Source organism: Chenopodium album, chromosome 4, assembly GCF_948465745.1.
Source record: "Chenopodium album chromosome 4, dcCheAlbu1.1, whole genome shotgun sequence".
In the NCBI taxonomy this organism is placed as follows: domain Eukaryota; kingdom Viridiplantae; phylum Streptophyta; class Magnoliopsida; order Caryophyllales; family Amaranthaceae; genus Chenopodium; species Chenopodium album.
In genome coordinates, this window is record NC_137837.1 from 74,321,072 (window position 1) to 74,328,660 (window position 7,589).

Below are 7,589 nucleotides of genomic sequence, written 5' to 3' on the forward strand. Positions count from 1 at the left end.
CTTCTGGTGATAGTTCTTATTCTTTTTCCAGACAGAATGTGGGTTACATGAAAAGAGATTTATTCTGTAATCATTGCAAGATGACAAATCATACAATTGATAAATGTTTCAAGTTACATGGCTTTCCTTCTGAGAGATCTAACCAGTCAACGAAATTTGCTCATTATGCTCATACTGATGATGATAATTCTGAGACAGATTCTCTCTTCACTAAGGAACAATTGAATGCCATCATGAGTTACATTTCCAAACAGAAGGATTTTAAGACTGACAGTTCAGTTCCTCTGGTTGGTGAAAGCTCTAACATTGCTGCTTTATTTGCAGGTAAATCCTGTTTCCTATCTCAATTCAATTTTGGTTGGATCATAGACAGTGGGGCCACTGATCATATTTGTTATGATCTTAAAATGTTTGATTTATTTTCTGAGTTTCATAGTCAAGACAGTAGTATTACTATTCCCGATGGCAGAAAGATATTGGTGACACATATAGGCACAATCAAGATAAATGGTCAAATAACCCTCAAAGATGTTTTATATGTTCCAGATTTTCATTTCAATTTGATATCTGTGCATAAATTGTGTTTGGATAACTCATGTTCTGTGACTTTCACTGGAAATGATTGTCTAATACAGGAGTCTTCCCAAACCAAAGAGATAGTTCTTGGTAGATTGTGCTCAGGATTATATGTTGCTGATCAGTTTTCTGAGTCTGAGATCACTTCCTTGAAGGTTTCTTCCTATAAAGAGAACAACAATCACATTGCTTCTGTTTTAGGATCTGTCAATGATGCTAAACTGTGGCATCTCAGATTTGGTCATATACCTTTTCCTAAGCTACAGATGATTTTTCCTACTCTTAAAGTCAAGAATTCAGACAATGTTGTTTGTCAAATTTGTCCTAAGGCCAGACAACATAGATTAAGCTTTTCTAGCAGTGAGATAAAGTCTGATGTACCTTTTCAGTTGATTCATGTAGACCTTTGGGGTCCTTATGTACATCAAACATATTCTGGTTGTCATATGTTTGTAACAATTGTTGATGATTATACAAGGATGACTTGGATCAAATTGATCAAGTTCAAGTTTGATTCTGTTTCTATCCTAAGGGATTTTACTATATTTGTCAAGAATCAGTTTGGTTTTGATATTAAGTGCATAAGAACTGATAATGCCAAAGAACTTTGTGAAGGCCCTATTCTTGATTTCTATCAGTCTTTTGGGATTGAACATCATAGAAGTTGTAGTGATACTCCACAACAAAATGGAGTTGTGGAAAGAAAACACAAACATTTGTTGGAAACTGCTAGAGCTCTTCTTTTCCAAGCCAAATTACCTATGAAATTTTGGGGAGAGTGTGTTCTTTGTGTTGCATACCTCATAAATAGGATGCCTTTGTCTGTTTTAAATAATCTTTCCCTTATGAGAAATTGTTCAAAGTTCCTCCTAATTTGTCAAACCTTAGAGCCTTTGGTTGTCTCTGTTATGTATCTACTCTTAAGACACACAGATCTAAATTTGATCCCAGGTCTGATATTTGTGTTTTCATTGGGTATCCTATTGGTCAGAAGGGTTATAAGGTTTTGCATCTTGAGACTTCTAAGATTACAACACTAGGTGAAAAAAGGCATTTGGCAGCGGTTCAAACCCGGTCTAAGGCACCGGTTTGAACCGCTGCCTATGTGAGGGGTGCCAAAAAGGCACCGGTTCAAACCGGTGCCAAAAATCGAAATTGGCACCGGTTAACCGGTGCCAAAAAGGCCCACAAAAAATTATTTCAAAGTTTTTGGCACCGGTTAACCGGTGCCAAAAACCCCCCAAAAATCTTTTTTTTTTTTTTTTTTTTTTTTGTTGGTGTCATTTTTCACTTAACATCAAATTGACTAAAATAAATAAGAACAACAACATATTAATCGAATATCATTGAATATAACCGAAATTTACAGTATATAGTCAAGAAAAAATTAAAATATACGAATTATAAAATTAAACAATTACAACATATAAATAAATAAAAAAAGAACTACAATATAAATCAAAAAAAAATATCACAACATCACAATAAATAAAAAAACCCAAACATCTAAATCAATATTCTTGATTCTTCGATTATGTGCAATATTTTGGGCTTGCAAAGCAAATAGTATACCTGCGCCAATTAGTTCATCCAACAAAATCAATTAAAATGTATTAGCTGCAAAAATTAGTTAAAAACCCAGAAAATTAAAAAAAAAATCGAAAAAATTAAAATTGAAAAAAAATAAAACCCATAAAATCAAGAAAATCCAGAAAATGAAGAAAAAATTAAATTAAAACCCAGAAAATTGAAGAAAATTCAAACCCAGAAAATTAAAAAAAAAAAATTAAAATCGAAAATTAGTTAAAAACCCAGAAAATTAAAAAAAAAAAACAAAAAATACCCAGAAAAAATTGAAATCGAAAACCAAATAATAATCCCAAAAATTGAAAAAAAATTCAAACCCAGAAAAACTTGAAATCGAAAAAACACAGAAAAAAAAAAATTTGAAATCGAAAAAAAAAATCAAAATCTAAAAAAAAATAAACCCAAAAAACAACCCCAAAACGCATGCATGAAAATTAACCCAGAACTCGATTAATTAGCCCAAAAAACGATTATTTTAATCGAAAATTAACCCAAGAAAAATTGAAATAAAATCCGAAAAAAGATTTAAATCGATTAATGAAACCCAGATCAATAGAATTAAAATCCAAAAATCGATTTAAATCGATTAATTAAACCCATAAAAATCCAATTAAACCCAAAACTCGATTAATTATACCCAGAAATCTCAAAATAAAAAAAATAATAAAAAAAAACCCAAAAACCACATGCATGTACCTAGAATCGGTGTTCTTGGTGGTCTTGGGTGTTGGTCTTGGTGGTGGCCTTTGGTGGTGGAAACGAGTGAGAAGGAGATGAGAGAAGGAGATGAGATCGCGAACAGAGAAGAGAGATAGAAGGAGGAGAGAGAAGGAGAAGGAGGAGGAGAGAGAAAGAGAAGGAGGAGCGGCTGAGGGAGTGAGGGAGAGTTAGGGTTATATATGGGGCGGGTTTTTTTTTTTAATTATATAGATGAACCGGTTTAGTGGCACCGGTTCAAACCGGTGCCCTTTGTATTTTTGGCACCGGTTTGAGTTGAACCGGTGCCATTGCTCTAGGTCTGAAATTCCGCCCATTTTTAGGCAGGTATTTGGCACCGGTTTGGCCTGAACCGGTGCCTTTTGGGGGTTGCCTTTTTGTATTTTTCTACTAGTGCAATTACTAGAGATGTTGTCTTCTTTGAGAAACACTTTCCATATCATATGAAAGATGTTCATAGTTCTAATTCTTCACCTTTCCAATTTTTCATGCCCCCTTCTGCTACTCCTTCTTTCTTTCATGATCCTTTCACCACAGATTCTGCTGCTAGTCCTGATATGTCACCTTCTCTTTCTCCTTCTTCTTCTCCTTCTCCTTCTTCTTCTATCTCTTCTTCTTCTCATCTTCTACATGACAGTTCTCTTTCTGATCACTCTGTATCTCTTTCTCCTACTGAAGTTCTTGATATACATGATGCTCTTTCTCTGCCTCATTCTGAGCCACAGATTAGAGTTTCTACCAGGCCTAGGAAGCCACCTAAGCATTTTGGTGATTATGTGATGACTGATGTTTCTTCTCACTGGTGCAACTTAGTTGCTTTCTCTTCTATTCAGCCTCAGCATAGAGCTTTTGTTGCTCATTCAACTCCTTTCTCTGAGCCTGTCTCATACAAACAAGCTGCACAATTCCCAGAGTGGTTAGAAGCTATGAGACAAGAACTAGATGCCTTACACAAAAACAATACCTGGGATGTTGTTTCTTTACCTCCTGGGAAGAAGCCAATAAAGTGTAAGTGGGTGTTCAAGGTAAAACTCAAGGCTGATGGTACTATTGAGAGATACAAAGCTAGACTAGTGGCTAAGGGCCATACACAGAAATATGGGGCTGACTATGATGAAACTTTCTCCCCTGTAGTCAAGATGTCTACTGTGAGAACTGTTATTGCTTTGGCTGTTTGCAAGTAGGGCTGGAATATGTTTCAACTGGATGTAAACAATGCTTTTTTGCATGGTGATTTACATGAAGAGATATACATGGTTCTACCTGATGGATATTCTGTCTCTGGTTCTAGTCCAAAGGTGTGTAAATTGAATAAATCCTTATATGGACTTAAGCAAGCCTCTAGACAATGGTTTGCTAAGCTCGCTACTGAATTGCTTCTTCAAGGTTTTACTCAGTGCAAAAGTGACTATTCTCTCTTCATTAGGTCTATTGCTGATAAAATGACCATTGCAGCCATCTATGTTGATGACATTATTTTGACTAGGAATGATATGTGTGCTATTAATTCTTTGAAACAGCATCTTCACAGAGTTTTTAACATTAAAGACTTGGGTAAATTGAGTTACTTCCTTGGCCTTGAAGTCAATCATGTTCCAGATGGTGTGGTTCTCACTCAGAATAAATTCACAAAGGAACTTCTGGCTACTAGTGGGATTGATTCTGCTAAATCTGTTGTTACTCCGTTGCCTGTTAATCTCAAGCTGACTCAGGATGATGGTGCTCTTTTGGCAGATCCTACTCTTTATAGAAGTATTGTTGGAAAACTTAATTTCCTTACTCACACAAGACTGGATTTGGCTTTTATAGTCCAGAACCTCAGTCAATTTATGCAGTGTCCAAGAGAGCCTCATTGGCAAGCTTTGCAGCATGTTCTCAAATACATTAATGGCACTGTAGGACAAGGCATATTACTCAAGGCAACTGATCAGATCACCCTTCAGGCTTTCTCTGATTCTGATTGGGCAGGATGTCCAGATTCCAGGAGATCAGTGTCAGGTTATGTTCTTCAACTTGGTCAGTCTCCAATCAGTTGGAAGTCCAAGAAACAGGCCACAGTCTCTAAATCTTCCTCTGAGGCTGAGTATAGAGCCATGACAAGTGCTGCTTCTGAGGTTGTTCATATGGTCAGGTTACTAGGTGAGCTTGGTGTTTTCAATCTGCAACCTGTTGTATTGCACTATGATAACCAATCTGCCCTTCACATTGCCAGAAATCCTGTTTTTCATGAGAGAACCAAACACATTGAGATTGACTGCCATTTCACTCGTGAAAAGGTTCTAGAGGGTTTAATTCAGCTCACTTACTTGCCTACTACTTCTCAGATTGCAGATGTTCTTACCAAAATTCTTCCTTCAGAGAAGTTTAATGATCTTCTTGCCAAACTTGGTTTGTTCAATCCCCAACCAAGTTTGAGGGGGGGGGTGTTGAGTGTTCTAATCAAGCCTCTTCTATTCAGCCCAATTATACTCCAGTCCAGGCCCAAGCTCGAGATGGATCATCAAGCTTTGTGAGCTCTCCAGCTGACTTGGCATAAGTTGTTATAACAACTTTCCACCTCAGCAGTCACACTTTTGGTGTGATTTCTCTTTCTTCTTTAAATAGTTTGTTGTCAGCATTTATTTCTCATTATTCATTTTTTCCATCTTCTTCCCATACTTTTCTCTGTAATAATGAACTCTCTCATTTTCTCCATTTTTGTTCCTGGCTGAAAACTCGAATTGAATGAATGATGAAGACAACAAACGTTTCTACTATTTTTGCCTTTGATCTTCAATTTTTGACAATAAATAAATAAATAAATAAATAAAATAAACGACTTACTACTTCGTATAATTTTAATGTAAATAGGCTATATAAGGATCAATTTTATAGAAAGGATGAGAAGATATATCACTGTGAGGTTTTCTCATTGTGTACGTTTTGTTGTTCCGCTAGCATAGTGCCATTATGGTAGGTATTAATGGTTTGGTTGTAGCCTTAGCTTGCATGGTTTTTGTAACTTTAATATTTGTTGTATTGATTGGATTTGAGGTATAGAGTGTGAATATGGAAATGGAGCAATATTTGTTGGGATAACGTTGCCAATTATTAGAGCCTGATATGAGGCTCAAATTCATATTAGTCATTGTCTAGCTAGTAGGCTTTATTAATGGGTACTTCAAGCCTCTATATTTTTCTTGGTTCTTGTATTAGTGTCACACGGTTATTGTGCAGTTTTATGAACTCTGAAATCTGTACATAAGAGTTTATTAAGTTGTAACAATACTTAGCTAGGAAACCTTATTACATACGTAGTATTCCCTCTGTCCCTAAATTACATGAGAAGTAGGAATGTAATTTAGTGACAGAGAGAGTATATAACATGGAAACTATCCTGGAGAACATTATCAATATGCATGCATGCTTTACATATCAGTCCAAAAAAAAAAAAAGTTGTCAATGTAGCCCTATCGTGAAAGTGATTGAGTATCCCAGAGGAGGCATAAAGAACACGAACTTATTAAGTGTACTACCATTTTCTGACGAATAAACTGCATCATGTATGTGAGTATGTCCACTTCACATGTTATTCACGTTGATGGTGCATTAAATTTGGTGCATTTAAAGATAACATAGAAAAATAAGCTAATTTAGCATAGAAAACACATACAAAGTATATAAGTGACCAAGTTTTTTAACAGCCAGTCTCTTTGATTTTAACAAAAATTAGCAAGAGAACTGGTCTGGTGGTTGATGTGGCTCGATTTATCTATATATCTAAGAGACTTGTTGTTATGCTACAAGATCGAGGTACACAACAAGTCTCTTTGTTATCATTTTTTTGGGTGAAATTGTACCCCTATATACCATCAGATTTGCCACAGCAATATAGTACAAGTAGGGATGCTAAATGACTAATCCGAACCAAACAAAATGGATTGAACGACAAAACAATTGATCCGATCTTCATGTCGAATAATGTATTCTTTTGATCTCTAGCTAGTTCGTTTGGTCCAAAATCCTTTGAAATTTGTTAAATCAAAAGCTTAACTGATGGTTGAGGGCCTTGAGGCCCAAGAATATGTTTTATCCTCTATCAAAATCGGTTTTGGACTAGATCTACGTTTTCTTTCAAAATGTTAGGAGCCTAGGAACATTTACATGTATATTATAACCCATCTTATGCTATGCTTTTAAACAAGGGTTCAAAAAATTAGTTTTCGATTCTTTTTTCCTATATTTTACAAAAATAGAATTCAAAATATAATAAGTCGTATATATATTTGCAGATTGACTTGATGTGAAGCTGAGTTGAACTAAACTGAACTTACTGGAGCTGAACTGAATAATTTATGAGAGAAGGAAATTAAAAACTGAACTAAACTTATTGGAGTTGAGCCGAACTGAACTGAATTAAATAGAAATGAAAATAATCTAAAGAGAACAGGCCCTCATTTTAATATATAGCCATTATTTCTTTTGATCATAATTCATAGTGGCATGAGTCGCATGACTCAATAAACTGTGTTACAAATTTAATTTTTTGTTCACCTCAATCATCCAAACAAAATGGTATGGTATTTTGTGTCGACACAACACCATACTAGTGTGAAGCATCACACAAAATATTTATTGGTAACAGTTTTGTTGTATTTGGCTATAAATTAAATTTATAAACAAACATGATCAAAGAACAAATTCTTGTCATTTTGCACCGAAATTTTGTT